At 43.8% G+C, this 24692-nt stretch overlaps 1 protein-coding gene across 4 annotated transcripts in view; it reads right to left on the bottom strand.

Moving 5' to 3' along the window:
* Nucleotides 1–24692, bottom strand: part of POU4F3 (POU class 4 homeobox 3) — a 49057-nt gene that overhangs the window by 4512 nt on the left and 19853 nt on the right. Inside the window, exons 4-6 of one of the 4 annotated variants that reach the window (XM_081505036.1) lie at nucleotides 13238–13318; nucleotides 8839–8985; nucleotides 1081–1234 (exon numbers count right to left, since the gene is read on the bottom strand). The gene's annotated coding sequence lies outside the window, so the exon portion shown is untranslated. Of the gene's footprint in view, nucleotides 1–1080; nucleotides 1235–8838; nucleotides 8986–13237; nucleotides 13319–22230; nucleotides 22310–24692 lie in introns of those variants that run through there. The other 3 variants (XM_081505034.1, XM_081505035.1, XM_081505033.1) reach the window with 3 other exon arrangements.

The following is a 24692-nucleotide window of genomic DNA, read 5'->3' as shown; positions in this document are numbered from 1 at the left end:
GAGAGGCCAGGGGCCACCTTAGAGTCTGCATATGGCACTTTGCTCATCGGTCACTCTCCTGCTCTGATGGTTGTGGAGAATGCACAGATAAGCATTTGGTACTGTGCTTGGCACACTGAAATCATGAACTGAATGCTTGTTCCTTTCTTCTTTCTCCCTCAACTTAGAAATCTGTTGGGAGCAGGAGTGGCCTAGGTCCTCTCTCGGGAGAATGGTTTGTCTGCAGGAGCAAACTGGTTCCTTGCTGTCCTCTGTTCACCTGCTTTGCACCACACCCCATGGTGAGGGCTGGGACACAGATGCGAATCAGACACCGTCTCTGCCCTCACAAAAGCACCAGTCTAAAATCCACTTCAGGAAATAGTCTGTCTCATGCACAAGAAATTGACTGTCTCAGCCACACAGAGCAAGGCTGATGGGATTCTTGAAGTATAGAGTACACATAAGAACCATGGGCCTTGGGAAGACCAGGCGTGGGATAGTATTCAAACACTGGATGGATGTGACCCTGGCTGGGCCTCAGTTTACCCAGGAGAGAGGGCTGGACGAGACCATTGCTAAGCCCTTCCAGCTGAAGCAAAAGACTACTGTTCTGGTTAATTTAAATGCAGCACATTGTGAGCAAGTCAGGAGCTTCTCTCCAGGAATTCTCAGCTCCCTAGTAGCTAAATGTAGCATTATTTGACCACTCACCAGCATTTAGGACCACTTGTTCTTGTTTTCTGCACAATGCTAAAAGCCAAAAGGTAAAGGGGAGTGGGAACCTGGGCATACTGGATCCTCCAGGGAAAAGAATCTATAACTTGCCTGGCCTTATGGTGCCCTGAGACCCTAGTTGTCTGTGAAGCTGAACCCCCCAGAAATGGAGGGAAAAGCCCATCTACATCCATTCTTCCCTGTTTTGTCTCCCAGGGGCCTGGGACATGCTGGCCAGGGTCAAGGGCAAGCAGAGGTCAGAGAAAGAGCAAAACTAACTAGCCCCCTTAGGCCTCCAGTGCAGACCTTCGGCTCACTAACTCCCACTCCAACATCCTGAGGCATTAGGATCACAAATCAAAAGCCATGCTTGCATCAGGCAACCTGTGTTCCCTGGGTTCTTCCCACTCTGCTCTTCAGGAGGGTCTACCAGCAGCTCCAGGCGGCCAGGAGTAAGATGACACCCATCCTCAGGGACCAGTCTTACTGAGAAGGCTCTGGAGACAACAGACTTGAGAAGAGACCATTCAGAAAGCAACTGGAAGGAGAGCCCCAGAACACAGTCAATAACATCATCTATACTGTACAGAATTTGCAAACTTAAATTGTCAGGGGCAAGTCTGGTAAAATTATTAAGCTGGGTGTATAAAAGGGAGGATTGGGACTATGGTAAACCGGAGAGCACATGTCCCCATCCTCACCCTCATGGTGTTAAATTATAGTTAAAGCACTCACACACGCAAACATCATGTACGGACTAAACAAAATCTGTCTGAGGGCCAAGGAAGGACCACGTGGCCATTTACACAAATGGGGGGCATAAAGGGGGCATTTCCTTCATTGTACAATCATTTCCAAATACTTGCTGAATACATATGAATCTAGAAAAAGGGTACAGATGAACCTATTTACAAGGCAGGAATAGAGATGCAGATGTAGAGAATGGACATGTGGACATGGCGGGGGCGGCGGGCAAGGATGGGGAGAGTGGGATGAATGGGGAGAGCAGCACTGACATATATACACAGCCATGTGTAAAATGCATAGATAGTGGGAAGCTGCTAAATAGCACAGGGAACTCAGCTCAGTGTGGGTGGAAGGGAGGCTCAGGAGGAATGGGATATATGTATACATATATTAATAGCTGATTCACATTGTTGTATGGCAGAAACTAACACAACACTGTAAAGCAATTATATGCCAATAATAAAGTTTAAAAATAATAATAATACCTGCTGACAGCTGGGCCTTGTGATAGGTTCTGCAGGTATAGAGCACACTGCCAGGGGGCTTAGAGTCAGTGGGGCCCTAGGATTGCTACATGTAACTCTAAGTCAGGACACAAAGCACTATGTTCTCTGGAAGGGCTAGCCCTAGAGGAATGCTGGGAAGGGGAAGGGAGGCATTTTTCCCTGCTGGTCACTAGTTTTCAGCTTTACTATGAGTAGGAATCATCTGCGACCTCTTAAAATACAGCATCCTAGGACCACACGCAGAGATTTTACTACAAGGACTAAGGTGCTTTTTATTAGACATTCATGACTTGCATACATATGTTCTGGGACCATCAACTCAAAAAACTTGCTCTGGACACTTGTTATCTGATGAGGATGGTGTTAAAGCCCTGACATAATTGTGTAAGTTTCACCAAGACTCAAACAGAGAATGTTCCTTCTTTCAGTCTTCTGCTTCTTCTTCTATTATATCCTGGGAAGCACATGATGTTTTATGGTCTCTGCTTCTTGAAGGACCCTGGGACTTCTTTGAAGATGAGTCTTATTTGTCACTGTGTTTACAGGTACAGGTACCACGCAGGATCTTAATATAATGATTTGTGTTGAATGAATGAATGCATGGATAACATCCTCTCCAGGCCTCTGGCCTGTTATGATGGTGACAAGAGGAACCACACAAGAGGTTCCTTGTGTGCCAGGCTGTGGGCTAAGTGCTTTGGAAGTATTGTACACTGAATCCCCACATCAAGCCTGTGAGGCTGATGTCATCATCTCTATATTGCAGGTGAGAAACCGGAAGCTCAGAGCGATTGAGTTGCCTAAAGCCAGTTAAGCATGGCAGAGTAGGAACAGGAACTCAGGTGTCTGACTCTCAAGCCCATGCTGAAAGTTGACTAACATACTGGGCTGGCACCACCCCAGCCCAGGGGTTGAGGGAGTAGGGTGAGCTGGCCTTTACTTCTTTCTCAGAAGGCCTTGCTTCCAGAGGCTCAGAGTCTGGCCCTGCTCCAGGCATGCTTCCGGCTGAGGCCGAAGAGAAAAGACAGCAACTACCCCCTCCCACCTCCATCTCTGGCCAAGCTCTACCCTCCAGAGTTGGGGAGAGACAAAAGGGATGGAATGGGAGATGGCCCTGAGAGGATGGCCCGAACTCAAGATGCCATCGCGAGGAGGCAGCTGGCGGGGCTGACTGGCCAGGTGTTCGCAGTCGCCAGCCTCGCCCGCCTCTCTCTTTCTCTCATCTCCTTTCACAAAGTTCTCACATGTACCCGCCGCCTGCGCAGCTGCTGCGGACTCGTCTGTCGGCCGCTCCACTCACATTGTGTGCGCGGACTCGGACGATCTGAGATGCCCAGAGGGACTCGGGAGCCTGGAGCCGAGCACCCCCTCCGTGAGGGACCGGCACGTGCCCGGAGCCCTCCGTTGCCCCTGGGGTCCACGCTGCAGCCAAGCGCTGGCTGTCAGACTCCAGGCAGGGCCTCAGTTTCCTTATCTGAAAAATGAGTGGACCGAGCCAAGGGATCCCCAAGAGCCCTTCTCCATCATGCATTCTTTCACTGGATACATTTATTGAGTGCCTACTATGTGGCAGCCACTATGTTAGGAGACAGGAATTCATCTGCAAAGGAAACAGTCCCCAGCTTTCACCTACAACCCCTACCACCCCTACCCGCCACCAGCTGATGCTTCAGCAGAAGATGAGCAATAAATAAAGAAAGCCTTCAGTAGTGAGAGCTGCTACAGAGAAAATAAACCAGGGTGATGGAACAGAAAATGCAAGGACAGAAAGGGGAGGAATAACCTTTGAATCAAGACCTGAAGGAGAAAATAGAAGGTAACGGGAAACAGCATATGTGAAGGTCCTGAGGTGGGAGCAAGTTTGTGGCATTCAGGAAAGAGCAGGAAGGCTGGTGGTGGTGGGGAATATGGTGGGAAAACTAAGGACAGACATGGAGGATGGCAGAAACAAAGAGCAGCTGCTGGATTTTGCAGCGAGGATGGGTTTTGCTCCAGGGAGAGTGGGGAGCCACCCGAGCACTGAAGTAGGACAGTGATAGGATTTGAAGTCTACTTCCGGTGGTTTGTAGGAATTGGGTACAAGTGATCCAGAGTGGAGGAGAGAGACCCCAAGCTTTCTAAGTTTAATCCTTGGCTTTATGGGGAATCTGGGTCAATGGTTTGAATCTGAGGTGCCATTCCCTATGGATATCTCCGCACCCCCCACCCCATACCCAGTGTATTTACCCTTTGTCTTCTTTTTTGAGCTCCAGACAGATGATGCTATGAAAGTGCTGCACTCAATATGCCAGCAAATCTGGAAAACTCAGCAGTGGCCACAGGACTGGAAAAGGTCAGTTTTCATTCCAATCCCAAAGAAAGGCAATGCCACAGAATGCTCAAACTACCACACAATTGCACTCATCTCACACACTAGTAAAGTAATGCTCAAAATTCTCCAAGACAGGCTTCAGCAATACGTGAACCGTGAACTTCCAGATGTTCAAGCTGGTTTTAGAAAAGGCAGAGGAACCAGAGATCAAATTGCCAACATCCACTGGATCATCGAAAAAGCAAGAGAGTTCCAGAAAAACACCTATTTCTGCTTTATTGACTATGCCAAAGCTTTTGACTGTGTGGATCACAATAAACTGTGGAAAATTCTGAAAGAGATGGGAATACCAGACCATCTGACCTGTCTCTTGAGAAACCTGTATGCAGGTCAGGAAGCAACAGTTAGAACTGGACATGGAACAACAGACTGGTTCTAAACAGGAAAAGGAGTACGTCGAGGCTGTATATTGTCACCCTGCTTATTTAACTTATATGCAGAGTACATCATGAGAAACGCTGGGCTGGAAGAAACACAAGCTGGAATCAAGATTGCAGGGAGAAATATCAATAACCTCAGATATGCAGATGACACCACTGTAATGGCAGAAAGTGAAGAAGAGCTAAAGAGCCTCTTGATGAAAGTGAAAGAGGAGAGTGAAAAAGTTGGCTTAAAGCTCAACATTCAGAAAACTAAGATCATGGTGTCCGGTCCCATCACTTCATGGGAAATAGATGGGGAAACAGTGGAAACAGTGTCAGACTTTAGTTTTTTGGGCTCCAAAATCACTGCCATGAAATTAAAAGATGCTTACTCCTTGGAAGGAAGGTTATGACCAACCTAGATAGCATATTTAAAAGCAGAGACATTACTTTGCCAACAAAGGTCCATCTAGTCAAGGCTATGGTTTTTCCAGTGGTCATGTATGGATGTGAGAGTTGGACGGGGAAGAAAGCTGAATGCCGAAGAATTGATGCTTTTGAACTGTGGTGTTGGAGAAGACTCTTCAGAGTCCCTTGGACTGCAAGAAGATCCAACCAGTCCATCCTAAAGGAGATCAGTCCTGGGTGTTCATTGGAAGGACTGATGTTGAAGCTGAAACTCCAATACTTTGGCCACCTCATGCGAAGAGTTGACTCACTGGTAAAGACCCTAATGCTGGGAAGGATTTGGGGCAGGAGGAGAAGGGGACGACAGAGGATGAGATGGTTGGATGGCATCTCTGACTCGATGGACATGGGTTTGGGTAAACTCCGGGAGTTGGTGATGGACAGGGAGGCCTGGCGTGCTGCGATTCATGGGGTTGCAAAAAGTCTGACACGACTGAGCAACTGAAATGAACTGAACTGAACTGACACTGTCACATGTGTTGTGAGCAGCATGGCCAGCTCTGTTTGTCCTTAGGAACCTGGACTCAGTAAACACATGGGGACTTTCCTGGTGGTCCAGTGGTTAAGCCCCTGCCAGTGCAGAGGACACAGGTTCAACCCCTGGTCCAGGAAGTTCCCACATGCCATGGGGCAACTAAGTCTGTGTTCCACAACTACTGAAGCCCACACACCTAAAGCCTGTGCTTTGCAACAGAAGAAGCCACCACGGTGGAAAGCCCATACACTGCAACTAGAAAGTAGCCCTGGCTTACTGCAACTAGAGAAAGTCTACATGCAGCAATGAAGACCTAGCGAAGCAACAATATATAAATAAAAAATAAACACATGGTCCTTGCACATGAGGACTGGTTTTGCCTTCCTCTTCTCCAGTTCATAGGTGGCTCAGAGTTCAAAGTCATAAAGTCAATTCTCCCATGGCCTAGTTGGTTGTCATCTCTTCCATGGCCAAAGGATTAGGCCATTTCTCTTACCCAACCAGCTTGGCTGTGAAGAGGCAGCAAGGGGTGGTGGACAGGGTACAGGAGATGTGTACTCAAACATGAATATGTAACTAACCTGCTGCATGACCCTGGACAAGTCACTCTAGGACTCTGGGCCTTATCACTACAAGAGGGTCAGGGCTGAAAAGTTAGGCCTTTCCAGTGTGGATGTGTCAAGGTTGTAAGTGTAGATCTTGGAGAAAGTGTAGAGGCTAAATCCATCACCATAAATAGAAACCACATTCTGATGGTTCTCCACGTGCTCTGTAAGCAAAGCAGGGGCCTCCATTGCTTTCTGTATCCACCACATGCTTGCTGAGCACCTACCCTGTGCCTAGCATGTGACAGATATGGAGATATGATGATAAATAAGGGATACATGGTCACTGCTTCAAGTAGCTTGGAGTCTGCTGTTATCTTATTCAGTCTCCACAATACTCCCGAGAAAAGAGCATCATCCCTCTCCCTTTTCTTTCTCCGTAAGGAAACTGGCTCAGAGAGATGAAGTAACCTGTGTATCAGTGCACAGCTCCGTGTTTCTTACTCAGCCTGGTTCTGTGCATTATGTCACTTAGTCCCCACAGCCACCCTCTTTAAGAAGTAGGTACTATTTTTACCTCTGTTTCTCAGAGGGGAACCCTGAGGCTCAGTCAGAGAAGTGAAGTGTGTTCCTCGAGGTCGCACAGGAATAAGTGGCAGGACAGGAATAGGATTTGAACTCAGGTCTGCTGCACAGAAACCACAAGCTTTCCTGCACACACTAGACTCTCCAAGAAAATGGGTTGACACTTTCTGTCACTTGTTCACTTTAAGCCCTGGATACAGCAAAGAGAAGTGGAGCCATTAACCAGCCTCTGTAAATTAAAAAAGGAAAAAAAAAAAAGGAGAAGGAAAAGAAAGGTAGAAAAGAAAAAGAAAGAGGGAAAACAAGTGAAGGCTTTGCTCCCATCAGGGGGGAAATCGGCGTCTTGTCGCCTAGCTCCATGCCCTGATTTATGATAAAAAATTTAGAGGAAATCATTTATATTTTAAAGGATCTAAATAGCTGCATGAAAGTTTTATCTAAAGTGCCACTGTATTTATAGGCAGTTCTTCCATGCTGGAGGTAATTAATAGATGTATAAATCGCAGGGCTCCCGGCTCTCCTGCCTTCAGGGCTGGATGGCAACTCAGGCCTTGGCACTTGGGGACCGAGTGTGAGGGGCAGGGTGGCAACTGTAAAGAGATGTGCTCCAAACAACAAGCCCCAGTCACACCCGCTGTTTTGTGAGACCTTCACTGGGGCCAGGAGCTATTTCACAGTAGACTGGCAGATGCAACCTCAAGCTGGGCTACAGTTCCTGGCCACCTGATGTCTAACCTCCTTCCAGGACTGTCCAAAAATAGCTCAAAGGTTCAGCCCCCGTTCCCTCTTTCCTGCCCTGGGGCCAGCGCCAGGGGATAGACTGCACCTCTCTGGAGGGCTTATAACTCCGGAAGTTCCTGGCGAATGAAACCTTGGGCTCCCTCGCTCCCCCACCCCAGCTTTAGCCAGACTCCCATTTCCCTGTGTGTGCCCCCCAGCTCAAGGACACCAGGCACTTGTTTTGGAAAAGGAAGCCAGTTGTGAGAGGCCCGAGGCTCTCGACTTACTTTAATTAAGGCCCTGAAATATTGATGGTTTTGGCTCTCTCTGTGGCTGCCACACCTTACAAGCCGGGAGAGAAGCCCAGGGATGAACAAGTTAAGGAGAGCCAGATGGTTTCCCTTCAGAAACGCCATACAAAACTTACAGAGGTGTCACCACCCTAGTTTAGCCCGGAGCCCTAAATAATTGATGGATCTCCTGAATTCGAAAAGAAAAAATCCACCAAAGTGAAAATAACAGTGATGACTCACTCAGGGTTGAACCTTTGGGAATGGGGAAGGTGTGCTTACCTAGTGGGCTGAGAGTGGACAGCCTGGGGAACAAAGAACAGCCCCTGTGGCCCTCTTCCTCCATTCCCAAATGGAGAAAAAGCTCCTTCCAGCAGCACCATGTTGAACAGCTTTCTGTCCAAAGGTGGGATGGATAGAACCTTCTCCATCTAAACACAGTCTTTTCTCTTCCTTGGGAGGCCAAGGGTGGGCATTCTTTACTGAGGAGAAACTGTTGGACTCCCTTTTGAAATCTCTTTAATGTCCCATGTTCTGATAATGTACCTTCCAAAGGTGGACTTAAAAGAAACTCACACAGCCATCTATTTACTCCACCATTAAATTTAAGCTGGAGGATAAATATGTGTCTGTGGGTTTTTTTGCTTGCCCCGTGGCCCTAAACACAGCACAACTGAAAGGGTTGCCATCCTGGGGCATGAAGAGTATCTTCACCAAGTGGATTCACCTGTGAGATTTAGAAGGGGAGTGATGTTGATGCTAGAGGTGGTGGTGGTGGAGATCTTGTCGTCCAAGGCCCATGTCTTCTGTCTGGTCTAACCCATTTGGGTGAACTGGGGTCAAAGGTTATCTCAGCTTTCAATATAATTTGATCTTGCCATTGACATATTTTAATATATTAGTCCAGAAGGGTTTTACAGGTGGCTGCTTTCTCTTTGCTAAAATGCATCACTTTACAAACAATACAAAACACTATAAGCAAATACTATCCCCTTCCACTTCTTCCTATGTATATTTATCTATAACATTTTATTTCTTAGTTTTTCAATATAAAAAAACAATGAAGGTCTGACCTTATGAACTGGTTTAACATCCAAGTTCTAGTAGGTTAGAAATATCACTGGTGGTTCAGCGGTAAAGAATCTGCTGCAATGCAGGAGCTGCAGGAGTCGCAAGAGATGCCAGAGCTGAGGGTTCAGTCCCTGGGTTCCAAAGATCCCCTGGAATAGGAAAAGGCAACTCACTCCATTATTCTTGCCTGGAAAATTCCATGCACAGAGGAGGCTGGTGGGCTACAGCCCATGGGGTTGCAAAGAGTAGGACATGACTGAGCGCGCGCGTGCACACACACACACTCACTCACACACACAAAGAAATACAGGTAACCTGGAAGTCTTTTCTACTGTTTTTTTAAGAACTTTTTTTTCCCCTCTGAAAATGGCAGTTCATCCATTTCTTCTGCTCTTGTGTCCTACTTCCTGAGCAGTGTAGAGATTTTTGCATGCAAATGGAGTCTTTTAAAATTTAAAAGCAGGTCTGGTGGTAAATAGAAGGATCTGGAAGTGAATGTCATATTCTAAAGGGCTGTAAGCCTCATGATAGAGTAGGTGGGTCCTCTGTTACATTTCATTTCACATTTATAACCTGCTTTTCTCCAAAGAGCATATTATACATAATTGGCCAGATTCAGTGCAGTAGGAAATGACTACATCCTTTGTGAATAAGCAGTAGGTCTTCCGGATAGTTGAGACTTTGATAACGACTATGAGTGGGAAGTGGCCATGTGATAGGGAATGGGCACAGGATTTGGGGAGTCATGGAAGCCTTTTCTGAGTTGCTAAGACCTTAATGAAAAGACGGAACTAATCATATGACAAGCTCTGGGGAGAGTTTCTAGGCAGAGAGAGCAGTAAGCTGGGGATGAGTGTGCCCGTCCAAAGACGAGGAAGGAGGCTACTGTGGCCAGAGCCAATGAAATGAGAGGGAGGAAAGGGAGAGGAGTTTGGAGAGGTGAAGAGGTTAAATAGGATGTTGTAAACTGTGCTTAGAAATATGTGCTTTTCTCCAAGTACAGTGGAAGGTTTGAAGCAGAAGAGTGATACGTATTTTGATAAATGTCTTATAAAAGGGGACACAACCCAGGGTAGAGGCAGGCTGGAGGCAGGGAGGTTGTCCAGAAAAAGGGCGGTACTCTTGCTGCCTCCTCTGTCTGGAATGCTCCTCCCTGGACAGTCACAAGGCTCACACTCCCTTCAGGAGGCAGCTCAACTGTCCTCTACTCAGTGAAGCCTTCCCTGATGTATCTACTTAACATTTCGACTATCTTTCTCTCCCTTCATTTCCTCTGCCCCTCCTGACTTTATTTGTCTCCGTAGCACTCATCGGGCTTCCCTGGTAGCTCAGCTGGTAAAGAATCCACCTGCAATGCAGGAGACCCCAGTTCAATTCCTGGGTCAGGAAATTCCCCTGGAGAAGTGATAGGCTACCCACTCCAGTATTCTGGTGGCTCAGATGGTAAAGAATCCACCTGCAATGTGGGTGACCTGGGTTCAGCCCCTAGGTTGGGAAGATCCTCTGGAGGAGGGCATGGCAACCCACGCACAGTATTCATGGAGAATCCCCATGGACAGAGGAGCCTGGTGGTCTACAGTCCGCGAGGTTGCAGAGAGTCGGACACAACTGAGCGACTGAGCACAGCACAACACAGCACATAGAGCTCATTATCCTCTATATTTTACATGAGATATGAGATTACTTTTTTATGATTTTATTGTCTATTTTTCAAATAGAATATGCTTGATGAGGGCAGGGATGTGGCTCTAGTCCCTTCTCTATACCTAGTGTCACAAACACATGCTCAGTAGATACGTGCAGAATAAATGAATTAACCTGACGTGAGTTTTGACAGCACCTGATTTTTACAGATGAAGAATGACTCAGTCTGCACCATCAATAAGCTATGTATTTTGAAAAAGTTAGCTTCATCCATATTCCGCATTCAGGCTCTCATGTCTAAGGGGAGGCCACACAGTTTCTTGTGATCTTGAAAGATATCAAAGGTGGGGGGCATCAACCTCACCTCATACTTTGCTCCCCATCATTCTGCTCTAGCGCCATGGCCTTTCTTTGTGTCCCTCAGACATGCTAAGCCCATTTCCATCTCTAAACCTCTGCCTTCATGTTCCTCTATCTAAAATTATCTTCCCCCATTTCTTTCTTTTTTTAATGTAATTATTTACTTATTTTTGGCTGTGTCGGGTCTTTGATGCCACACAGGCTTTTCTCTAGTTGCGGAGAGTAGGGGCTACTCTCTATAGTTGCGGTGCAAAAGGTTCTCATTGCAGTGGCTTCCTTGCTGCCGATCACAGGTTCTAGGGCACAGGCTCAATAGTTCATGGGCTTAGTTGCTCCACAGCATGTGGAATCTTCCCGGATCAGGGATTGAATCTGTGTCTCCTACATTGGCAGGCGGATTGTTTACCAATGAGCCATCAGGGAAGCCCCTCTTTCCCCATTTCTTTACTTGGCTAGTTCTTCCTTGTCATTCAGTTCTTAGCTCAAATGTCCCCTCCTCAGAGAGAACTTCCCTGACTTTCCCTGACTACCCAATCAAAATTATTTCCCTCTATCTCCTTCCCTTTACTGGTCACGTTTTTATGCCATTACATTTGTACTTTTCAACCTAGCTCTCCAATTATCTGAAAATGACTCACTCCCTTATTTGTTTACATGTTTATCACGCATGTACTTTCACTGGAATGTAAACTCAATGAAAGCAGACAAAGTCAGCTTTGTTTTTCATGGAATCTCCAGTGCCTGACACATGGGAGGTGCTCAAAATGTGTGTTGGATGAGTACATAAATGAATAAATCAGTCAGACAAGCTAGGCTTGGCCTAGAGGTGAGGAGTAAGTGATTGGCATTGCCTAGGAAATCCAATTCCCATTCCCTCTTCCTCTTTAGACCACATTGCCTTGCCGATGTATGTGGGAAAAGATACCTGAAAAGATAAACAAGAGGAGCTGAAACTATTCTCAGCCCAAACTCCAGGGGAAATGCCGAGCTCTTGCACAGGAAGGAGGAAGCATGTCCCAGCCTTGGGAGGATCACTGCTTCCATTGTTCACCTGAGCCTTTGGGTCAAGAAAGCAGATTTCTGACATCATAAAACCAATTAGGACAAAAAAACAAAAAAACTCAACACTGGCTATGACATGACTGTTCCATTGTACAATCTGATCGAGGAAATGTATCTAGGATTACCCAGACAGTCAATTATTCATGAGCTAAACGTCCAGGCATCAATTACCTGGCTTGATGCTCTTATTCATTAAGGAGATTGAACAGCCCAACTTAACAAAGCAGGAGAAAGTTGCTAAGTAACAGAAGTTACCTGACCAGCTCACAACACTGCATCCTCCACAATATGAGTCTTTTCATGGCAAGAAAGTACCCAGGGATCACCAGAACAAGAGATCAAGTGGTAAATGCCACTGGGGCTAGTTTCAGCTTCAGAAATAGGAAGGGGGCTGAGGATAGATGGACTGGATTTAGAGACAGCAGAAACAATGTACAAGACAGAAGCTAAGTTCATTTGCATCATTTTTTTAGATTCCACATGTAAGCTATAGCATATGATATTTGATTTTGTCTGGCTAACTTCACTTAGTATGATAATCTCTAGGTCCATCCATGTTGCTACAAATGGTATTATTTCATTCTTTGTTACGGTTGAGAAAACATAAATAGACTCACAGACATAGAAAACAAACTTACAGCTACCAAAGGGGAAAGGGAGGGAAGGATAAACTAGGAGTTTGGGAATTAAAGTATACACACTACTATATATAAAATAGATAAGCATCAAGGACCTACTGCATAGTACAGGGAACTATACTCATAATTTTTAACAGTCTATAATGGAAGAGACTATTTAAGAAGAATATATATATATATATGTACAACTGAAACACTTTGTTGTATACCTGAAACTAATACAACATTGAAAATCAACTATATTTCAATTAAAAAAAAGTTTTTAAAGACATAAGCTAAGTTACCTTTTTCCAAAGGAGAGTGGTGTTTACCAGGAAGAGTAAGAATATTTCACAACACACATTGTTAATATTTTAGTTAAAAGTCAAAGATGCTTATTTTGAATATAATTAAGCAAGAATAGACTATGAGCATAATAAAAAAAATCCCCTGGGTGCTACAAAGTATTGGATTTTTTTTCTCTCCAAGCATCCATATGAGACTGAGTCTAAAAACCATTGTTAAGGACAGGGAAATGTATAAAGAGGATACGAAAGTTTATATAGAGATCATGGCTTTATACATGCAACATAATTAACTTTCTCCTTATAAAAAGTTGTTCCACTATAGATGAAAATATAATCCTCTCAACTGCTACTTCCAGTATTTTTCTGTGTAACTTTTATAATCAGAAAGAAAAATTAAAAAAAGGACTTACGGGGAATTCCCTGGCAGTCCAGTGGTTAGGACGCCCGGCTCCCACTGCTGAGGGCCTGGGTTCAATCCCTGAGCATGGAAGCTGCACAGTGCAGAAGAAAAACAAAATCAAATTTGAACACCAGGACGGTAAGGAAAGGAGCTTGTGATTCTGGCTTTAGCTCATACAGGGGTTGATGCAGGATTATCAGAAAATCAGGATCCTCCCCCTATCCACTGCATTGTTCCAGGGCCTCATGTGGTGTAGATAGGACCAATTACATAATTTTCGGGGACCAGTGCAAAACAAAAACGTGGATCCCCTTGTTCGAAAAATATGAAGAATTTCAAGAATTCCACAGAGGATTAAACCAAGCACAGGGCCTTTCCAAACAAGGGCCTTGGACAACCACTCAGGTTACACACCCTTGAAGCAGGCCCTGGGTTGCAAGTTGCTCAGGCTTCAGAGTGAGACAGACTCTGGTGAGGCCAGGCTTCTCCTTTATCAGCTGTAAGGTCTCAAGGAGCCTGCATTTTCTCAGAGGTAATAATGGGAGCCAAATGAGCATTAAGGGAGACTTGCCTGGCCCATACTAATCACTGCTTTGGAAATAACTATCTTTAATGCCGTGGAAATGTTAATGACAAGTAGTGACAATGGAGTGGGCCCTTCCAGGCCTGGTGCTAAGTGTTTGCATGGAGTCACGCAAACAGACTCCACAACAAGGCAAACCACTTTCCCTCTGCACTTGAGTATCACTTGGTTACAAGGTTCAATGGAATTCCTTTCTTCTCACAGCTGTGAGCACCTGAGAAGGGCCTGATTTGGGTTGATGTGACTTGTTCATGCAAAGTAGAGCCGTTACAAAAGTTTGATGGCTGAGGTTCATTTTGAACCAACCTAATTTGGCCGTTTCATTCACTCATGACTTTTGATGGTAACGGGCATGGCCGTGAGCTAGAGACACACGGTCCCTAACCTCAGGGAGCTTACCTTCTAGCAGGGAAGACAGACATGACAGCAGTCCATAATAACTTATGTTTAATCATTAAACAAAAATAATGAAAGGCATTGTAATGAAACATTACAGAGAAAAGCAGTGTGATGAGAGTCTATAACAGGGAATGCTGCTCTGGTTTGGGGGTTAGAGAGTCTTCCTTGACTTTCAAATCAGTCCTAAAAAATCCATCACTTTATGTCAAAAATTAATTTTAATTTCGTGTACTAATGGGGGAAAAAATCTCACATATATGTTGACAAGTTGAGTAAATCCATTCCCAGAAAGAAACATTTGGTTTGATGCCATTTATATAATATTTTAAAGCATGCAAAATATTACTGTCTATTGATACGAACATATAGCATAAAGGCAGGCATGGTAATGAAAAACACCACAATCAGTGTAGTGAATTCCTTGGGGGCAGGGGTGAAGGTTGGAGTAAAGAATATCACTGGGGAGATTGAAGTGTATTTATGATATTTTATTTCTAAGCTAGAGATAGATACATAGGTTAATTTTATTCTCTATGCCTTTTCACATTTTTGAACTATTTCAGTTTAAAAAAATAAAGTTAACTGAAGTCTACACGAAGTATTTTTTACTAGTTCTCATTACCACAGAAGAGATGGCAATGTCTGTTCTCCAAGAGAGTACAGGAAATGGAAATATATATATGACATCAATTCTAGCACATATTACAGAGTAAATAAACTCCAAGCCCATAAAAATGGTTATTAGGTCAAAAAATTTCCCAGGTCCTATAAGTTCTTCTCAGAGAATTTGTATATAAAACACAATGTAAGTAAAGAAAAGAAAGGCAAGTTTTAGAAAACCAGTCCTTGGAAAAGCAACTGTTCCTATAAACTAAGACTCTTTGGTGACTGTATGGACCTCTTGAGAATTTCCTTTATCTTCATTTGGGAAGGAGGCAACTGGAAGGGAAAGCAATCCAGGGAAGGCAGAAGTAACTGGAACCTCAAGTTCTCATCAACAATACCAGAGTCAAGGCGCCAGAGGACAGCGCCCTGATCGATGACTAAGTGCATGGGAATGGCCCAACCGCACCCCCATTGTAAATGGCTTTCAGGGGTACCCCGTGGAAGGGACCCCTCAACTTGCACGCATGCCTGGGCTCTGAGACTGAGGTCAGGGCTGGAATAGGAGAAACAATGAACTTCTGTGATCAGAACATTGCCTTCTGAGTCCGAGGTGGGTCTCTGTGACAGTCCTTAAAATAGCCATCGAGGAGTAACTGGACTGGCAGCCAGTTACTGATCATTCAGCAGAGTGCTACAGCTGTCATCAGGCCAGAGTAACAGAGAGACCATGAACCTGCCCTCCCCTGGCTGAACACATTTCCCCCAAATCCTTATCACGGACCCAGAACTAAAAGCCCTAACTAATTTTCTACCTCAGCATCACAGTGTCTAATAATAACCTCTGATAAATAGAGATAAATAGTGTTTGGGAGGTGGACAGTGCTTTCCAGATTGACAGCCCAATCCTAGGAGACACAAAGGCGTCAAGCCATCATCCGAAGTGAAAGTCTATAAAACCATCAGCAGTAGAGGCTCTTTTCCACCCTGGGCCTGTTTCTATGGGCCTACTCAATTGCTAAATCCATCTATCCATCCATCAAAGCATGGCTCAATGTCTATCTGTGTCAGGTTCCGTTTCCGGTTATGGGATATGAAAATGCTCAGGATTTTGGCCCAGAAGAGCACACGACCAATGTTGACCACATACCCACTGGAAATAAGTCCTGGCCTAAGATTTCTAAGGAAAGATCCTCCCCCCAGTTTCGATATGCCAAGTGAATTAGCTAATGAGATGAACGATGAAGGCCAGATAGTCTGGTCCAGGAATGGCCAATAAGTTTTCTATATTCCTGTGTCAGCTGGTGATGGTTGTCTGGAGCACTGTGATGAGAATGACTCTGAGCACACACTTAGCTGGTTGGAGAGAATCTGATGGTTGATTAGTAACGTCTGTGACAAGTGACAAGTGAGACAGCAGCTGCACATGTTTGCGTCTCTGGTGCAGTGAAAATGCACTAGAAGACTATAGGTAGAGACTCTGATTTTATTTCTAAAACTAACTATGTATCTTAGGCAAGTTAGTTGCTTTCTCTCTCTGTTTTCCTAGTCTACAGAACTAGAGATTATCTATAGCAGGGGTCCCCAACTTCCGGGATCTAATGCCTGATAATCTGAGCCAATGTAATAATAACAGAAATAAAGTGCACAATAGATGTAATGTGCTTGAATCATTAGGACATCATCCCCCTCCTCCGTGGTCCATGGAAAAATTGTCATCCATGAAACCAGTCCCTGGTGCCAAAAAGATTGGGGACCACTGAATAGGATGGTGATGTATGCTCTGCTCTGTCTTCCTCTCAAGTTTGCTAGTAGGAATCGAATTAAAAAAAATATGGGAAAGTATTTATCACCATATATTTATAATTACATTGTAGGTTAATACTGTACACAAATAATTAGGCTTTAATTGGGGAGGATAGAAGGGAAGCAGGCAGAATATTTCCTATTTTTATAGATTTAATTTTGGTTTTCTATTCTGTCCATACTACGGAAAGCCCTTGCATGAGGCTGGTCTTTTTGATGTCAAGTAACCTTCAAAATAGGAGAAGAGCACCAGAGAATTCAGATGACCATTTTATCTACTACCATGGGCAAGAATCCCTTAGAAGAAATGGAGTAGCCCTCATAGTCAACAAAACAGTCTAAAATGCAGTACTTGGGTGCAATCTCAAAAATGCTAGAATGATCTCTTTCCGTTTCCAAGGCAAACCATTCAATATCACAGTAATCCAAGTCTATGCCCCAACCACTAATGCCAAAGAAGTTGAAGTTGAACGGTTCTATGAAGACATACAAGACCTTCTAGAACTAACACCAAAAAAAAAAAAAAAAACAATGTCCTTTTCATCGTAGGGGACTAGGTAAAAGTAGGAAGTCAAGAAATACCTGGAGTAACAGGCAAGTTTGGCCTTGGAGTACAAAATGAAGCGGGGCAAAGACTAACAGAGTTTTGCAAAGAGAACAAACTGGTCATAGAAAACACCCTCTTCCAAAAACACAACAGACAACTCTATACATGGACATCACCAGATGGTCAACACCAAAATAAGATTGATCATATTCTTTGCAACCAAAGATGAAGAAGCTCTATACAGTCAGCAAAAACAAGACCAGGAGCTGACTGTGGCTCAGATCATGAACTCCTTATTGCCAAATTCAGACTTACATTGAAGAAAGTAGGGAAAACCACTAGATCATTCAGGTATGACCTAAATCAAATCCCTTACAATGATACAGTGGAAGTCAGAAACAAATTCAAGGGATTAGATCTGACAGAGTGCCTGAAGAACTACGGACAGAGGTTCACGACATTGTACAGGAGGCAGTGATCAAGACCATCCCCAAGGAAAACAAATGCAAAAAGGCAAAATGGTTGTCTGAGGAGGCCTTACATATAGCTGAGAAAAGAAGAGAAGCAAAAGGCAAAGGAGAAATGTAAAGATATACTCATTTGAATACAGACTTCCAAAGAATAGCAAGGAGAGATAAGAAAGCCTTCCTCAGTGATCAATGCAAAGAAATAGAAGAAAACCATAGAATGGGAAAGACTAGAGATCTCTTCAAGAAAATTAGAGATACCAAGGGACCATTTCATGCAAAGATGGGCACAATAAAGGACAGAAACAGTATGAACCTAACAGAAGCAGCAGATATTAAGAAGAAGTGGCAAGAGTACACAGAATAACCATACAAAAAAGATCTTAATGACCCAGATAACTACAATGGTGTGATCACTCACCTAGAGCCAGACATCCTTGAGTCCGAAGTCAGGTGGGCCTTAGGAAGCATCACTACAAACAAAACTAGTGGAGGTGATGGAATTCCAGTTGAGCTATTTCAAGTCCTAAAAGATGATGCTGTGAAAACGTTGCACACAAGATGCCAGCAAATTTGGAAAACTCAGCAGTGGCCACAGGACTGGAAAATTTCAGTTTTCGTTCCAATCCCAAAGAAAGGCAATGCCAAAGAATATTCAAACTACCACACAATTGCACTCATCCCACAGGCCAGCAAAGTAATTCTCAAAATTTTGCAAGTGAGGCTTCAACAGCACATGAACCAAGAACTTTCAGATGTTCAAGCAAGCTGGATTTATAAAAGGCAGAGGAACCAGAGATCGAATTGCCAACATCCTTTGAATCATTGATAAAGCAAGAGGGTTCCAGAAGAACACCTACTTCTGCTTTATTGACTACGCCAAAGCCTTTGACTGTGTAGATCACAACAAACTGTGGAAAATTCTTCAAGAGATGGGTATACCAGACCACCTTAACTGCCTCCTGAGAAATCTGTATGCAGGTCAAGAAGCAACAGTTAGAACTGTTAGGACATGGAACAATGGACTGGTTCCAAATTAGGAAAGGGGTACGTCAAGGCTGTACATTGTCACCCTGCTTATTTAACTTATATGCAGAGTACATCATGCGAAATGCCAGGCTGAATGAAGCACAAGCTGGAAAAGATTGCTGGGAGAAATATCAATAACCTCAGATATGCAGATGACACCACCCTTATGGCAGAAAGCAAAGAGGAACTAAAGAGCCTCTTGATGAAGGTGAAAGAGGAGAGTGAAAAAGTTGGCTTAAAGCTCAACATTCAGAAAACTAAGATCATGGCATAAGGTCCCATCACTTCATGGCAAACAGATGGGGAAACAATGGAAACAGTGACAGACTTTATTTTGGGGGGCTCCAAAATCACTGCAGATGGTGACTGCAGCCATGAAATTTAAAGACACTTGCTCCTTGGAAGAAAAACTATGCCGAGCCTAGACAGCATATTTAAAAGCAGAGATATTACTTTGCCAACAAAGGTCCATCTACTCAAAGCTATGGTTTTCCCAGTAGTCATGTATCGATGTGAGAGTGGAACCATAAAGAAAGCTGAAAGAATTGATGCTTTTGAACTGCGGTGTTGGAGAAGACTCTTGAGAGTCCCTTGGACTGCAAGGAGATCCAACTAGTCCATCCTAAAGGAAATCAGTCCTGAATATTCACTGGAAGGGCTGATGCTGAAGCTGAAGCTCCAGTACTTTGGCCACCCGATGTGAAGAACTGACTCATTGGAAAAGACTCTGATGCTGGGAAAGATTTGAAGGCAGGAAGAGAAGGGGATGACAGAGGATGAGATGGGTTGGATGGCATCACCGACTCTAAGACTATGAGTTTGAGCAAACTCAGGGAGTTGGTTATGGACAGGGAAGCCTGGCGTGCTGCAGTCCATGGGGTTGCAGAGAGTCAGACATGACTGAGTGACTGAACTGAACTGAACCACAGAATTCCTTACAAGGAGGGAATAAAGCTCTCACAAGGACCATGCTCTTGGAGACTGGTCCCCGGTTCAAGACAAGGAGTTGGTTTATGATCAAACGCATCCTAAGGCTTTCAGAAACAAGTGTCTGAACCCCCACATCATGACAACTCTCTCATGGTTACTCCTTTTCATGATGCTGGTGATGATAATGATGAGAAGGATAAAGATAGCAAGTGATGCTGTGTCAGGCACTTAATCACAAACTTCCTTCCAACTGTTCCATGAAGTATTCTCATTTTATTTTTATTTATTTACTTGTTTGGCTATGTCAGGTCATAATTTTGGCATGCAGGCTTATCCCTAGCTATGGTACTGGGGCTCAGTAGTTGCGGCGCGTGGACTTAGCTGCTCCATAGATATGTGATCTTAGTTCCCTGACCAGAAATCACACCTGTATCCCCTGCATTGCAAGGTGGATTCTTAACCACGGGACCACCAGGGAAGTCTTAAAGTGCTCTCATTTTAGAAAAGAGTTGAACAAAATCTTAGAAGGCTAAGTAACATCCATCACAACAGTGTAAGTGAGGGCCAAATCTGAAAGCAAAATCTGTTGAGGTCTCACTCACTGCATTCTATTGCCACCTGTTCTGGAAGTCGCCAAGGCAGGTGACATAACCCCCAACAAAGAAGAGTTCATACCCCAGGCTAGAAGATGGACCAACAGCCCTGAGTGCCTCATTAAACTGGGATTTCTGTGATTATAAACCCAGGAACACCTGTGGAAAGGACCATCGCTTTAAGCAGAAGGGTTATTTCTCAGGAATAGGCAACTTGAGCAAGTTAAAGTGAGCACAATTAACCCAGGGATGTTGTAGTTCTAGTATTCATGATTTTTTAATAAAGTACTTTGGATTAAGTTCTAGCAAGGCAGCAAAAATTAGAATTTTCTCCCATTTCACTCACATCACCTGTTTCTGTTCCCAGAACTCGTAAAATTTCCATTTTCTAATATCATGTTTTACAGAGCCCTTGTCCATAATGTAGACCACATCCTTTTAGCATTTACATCCTAGCAGGTAAATAACATTAATTTTAAGAAGTTCCCATCATATGCTTCTTAAGAACTAGCTAAAATCTATATATAGTGCAAATGCTTGGCCCTGTCTAGACCACCAAGAGGAACTACTCTGACATAGAACATGGGGTGAAATTTGTTGAACTGACATCAATTCAACAAATTCACTGATTTCAAAATATCTTGTGGAAACTTGACATCTTAAATTGTATCTATTTTGCCCACCAAGTGGTTACAGGGACTTATGGGTGGGCAGCATGGCCAGATGGCACTCAGCTATTCAGTCTCAAATCCAGCTCAAGCTTAGGAGCTAGAAAATCCTACTCTTGGGTAGGAAAGCTACAGAAAGTAATTCATCTGCATTCAGAATATGGTATTTGGTATCAATATAACAATCATAAGGTTGTTTTAAGAGGAAAAATCAATCTACATGTACAAAGTGCTCAGGGTCTAAAACATGTAGGTCTTCATTAATATCAATACCTGGTGCCCTTGTTATGGTGGCGATAGTGGTTATCATGTCTATTTTGCACTTCAGTACATAAAGCTCTGTCTTAGTTGTTTTCATGACTGTATAGTATTCCATTGTAAGACTGTTTTGTGATTTATTTATTCATCTGTATTTTCTGAATTTCTGTATTTTCTGAACTTCTTATAGGTAGTAACAAAAACATTTTTGAAGACTATTACTTGCAGAGAGTAATTCATCTGCATTCAGAATATGGTACTGTTACTTTCAATTACTTATCCCTGCTACAAATTAGATATTGAAAGTCCTTATTAAACACACATTTGTAGATAAAAGTGAAGTGCTATTTTAGAGTTGCTGAAGAAAGTCTCACCTAGCTGATCTTTAAATAACAGACAAATCAATTTCCCCATATTGCTACTAATTAAGCATTCTAGAGAGACCTAACCCACACATTCTAGAGGTATCTAGATGGCACCCCTCTATTTCAAGAAAGTTCCATCTGTTTATTCTTTGCGATGTTTAACAGTATTTGGATTGCAAACATTAAGGTTATGTTCAGCTAGTTAAACGTCATTAAGAATCTGAGTACGAATTTCAGCCCAGCACTTACACAAGCATGATGTTCCAGACAGTGTCTCCTTCTACTACACTGCAATGGGTGAGTGCACTGCCTAAGAATCCCACATTCACATGCGAACAAGTGTATACATACCTACACACACATACATATATGTTCTTTTTCACATTATTTTCCATCATGGTTTATCATAAGATATTGATCTATATTTGTGCTATATAGTATCTTATGTATTTTAAATGTGTAAACACACATATTTAAAATATTCCCCGGTGGTCCAGTGGTTAAGAAGCCACCTGCCAACCCTGAGGGCACCGGTTCCATGCCTGGTCCAGCAGGATCACGCATGACAGGAGCAACTAAGCCCCTGCTCCACAATCACTGGGGCCCCACCCTAGAGTTCCTCCACCATGAGAAGTGGCCCTTGCTTGCTGCAACTAGAGAAAGCCCTAGAACAGCAACAAAGACCCAGCGCAGACAAAAATTCATTAATTGAAAGATTTTTAAATGATTAAAATGGAAAAAAATATATCACATACACTTTTTGGACTTCCCTGGTGGTCCAGTGGTTAAGACTCTGTAGTTCCTTCCACTGCATGAGGTATGGGTTCGATCCCCGGTGGGGAAGCAGTGAGCCTGGCTTAGCTCCCTCTGTGTTGTGAAGTGGTAGCCATGCGTGATAGCAGTAGAACGAGTGCCTTGATTCTGTCCCATAAACAGAAATTCATGAGAGAGAATTCATGTATCCAACTTCCATTAAGAACTTGTGGCATGATAGTAACCTCCAAAAAGTCTTTAAATCCACAGACTTGGAAAACAAAATGTTTGGATGAAACACTCCCGGATCTGCCCCTGCTTAGCCCACAGTAATGGCCAGTGCTAGAAAGGTGAGGTGCAGTTAAGACAGCGAGTCAGGCTCTGGCCACGATCTGAGGTTGGGAAGTATTCCATCAGCACGTGTTTGCAACAATCAGAATGGCAGCGGGTAACAAGGAATGCACTCTCCTAAACGGGGACCCAGAAGATGCAAGCGAAAGACAGCATGCATCAGATCTGCTGGGAGTCTATGTGCAATAATGGCTTAAGAGCACCAGTGTTACAGACAGAGGGACAGGAGTTGGACTCCTTGTTTTGCCTCTTCTCAGCAGTGTGACCTGGGACAAGTTAATTCATCACTCTGGGCTTCAGTTTCCTCATTTGTAAAATAAGGACACTATTAGTACCTACCTTCCAGGGTCAGTGTGAGTGCTCATTACAACAAGTACCAAAAAATAAGCAAGTCCCCGTATGAGAAAGCTATTTTCCCTTGTTGTTCTTGTTGTCCAGTCACTAAGTCATGTCCAACTCTTTGTGACCCCATGGACTGTAACCCACCAGGCTCCCCTGCCCATGGGATGTCCCAGGCAAGAATACTGGAGTGGGTTGCCATTTCCTTCTCCAGGGGATCTTCCTGACTCAGGGATCGAACCCACATCTCCTGTACTGGCAAGCGGATTCTTTTTCGCTGAGCCACCAGGGAAGCCCTTTGATCCATCTGTAGTCCCTCCCAAAACTCACATGGGATAACAACAGCAACCGTAAGGGTAGCCAGCATTTACTAGCAGTTATAAAGGGCAGCTTCAGCAATATGTGAACCGTGAACTTCCAGATGTTCAAGCTGGTTTTAGAAAAGGCAGAAGAACCAGAGATCAAATTGCCAACATCCACTGGATCATCAAAAAAGCAAGAGAGTTCCAGAAAAACATCTACTTCTGCTTTATTGACTATGCCAAAGCCTTTGACTGTGTGGATGAAGATAAACTGTGGAAAATTCTGAAAGAGATGGGAATACCAGACCACTTGACCTGCCTCTTGAGAAACCGGTATGCAGGTCAGGAAGCAACAGTTAGAACTGGACATGGAACAACAGACTGGTTCCAAATAGGAAAAGGAGTACATCAAGGCTGTATATTGTCACCCTGCTTATTTAACTTATATGCAGAGTACATCATGAGAAACGCTGGGCTGGAGGAAGCACAAGCTGGAATCAAGATTGTTGGGAGAAATAGCAAAAACCTCAGATATGCAGATGACACCACCCTTATGGCAGAAAGTGAAGAAGAACTAAAGAGCCTCTTGATGAAAGTGAAAGAGGAGAGTGAAAAAGTTGGCTTAAAGCTCAACATTTAGAAAACTAAGATCATGGCATCCGGTCCCATCACTTCATGGCAAATAGATGAGGAAACAGTGGTAACAGTGGCTGATTTTATTTTTCTGGGCTCCAAAATCACTGCAGATGGTGATTGCAGCCATGAAATAAAAAGACGCTTACTCCTTGGAAGGAAAGTTATGACCAACCTAGATAGCATATTTAATACAGTATACTAATGCATATATATGGAATTTGAAAGATGGTAACGATAACCCTATATGCGAGACAGAATAAGAGACACAGATGCATAGAACAATTTTATGGACTCTGAGGGAGAAGGTGAGGGTGGGACGTTCTTGGAGAATAGCATTGAAACATGTATATTATCATATGTGAAACAGAACACCATTCCATGTTCGATGCATGAGACAAAGGCTCAGGGCCGGGGCAATGGGATGACCCAGAGGGATGGGATGGGGAGGGAGGTGGGTGGGGGGTCCAGGAAGGGGAACACATGTAAACTCATGGCTGATTCATGTCAATGTATGGCAAAAACTATTACAATATTGTAAAGTAATTAGCCCCCAACTAAAATAAATAAATTTATTAAAAAAAATAAAAATAAAAAATAAAAGCAGAGACATTACTTTGTCAACAAAGGTCCGTCTAGTCAAGGCTATGGTTTTTCCAGTGGTCATGTATGGATGTGAGAGTTGGACTATAAAGAAAGCTGAGTGTCAAAGAATTGATGCTTTTGAACTGCGGTGTTGGAGAAGACTCTTGAGAGTCCCTTGGACTGCAAGGAGATCTAACCAGTCCATCCTAAAGGAAATCAGTCCTGAATATTCATTGGAAGGACTGATGCTGAAG

The sequence above is a fragment of the Giraffa tippelskirchi genome, chromosome 6, assembly GCF_054371585.1.
Source record: "Giraffa tippelskirchi isolate mGirTip1 chromosome 6, T2T-mGirTip1v1.2.pri, whole genome shotgun sequence".
Classification (NCBI taxonomy): Eukaryota; Metazoa; Chordata; class Mammalia; order Artiodactyla; family Giraffidae; genus Giraffa; species Giraffa tippelskirchi.
This window is presented reverse-complemented; position numbering and strand designations above follow the sequence as displayed.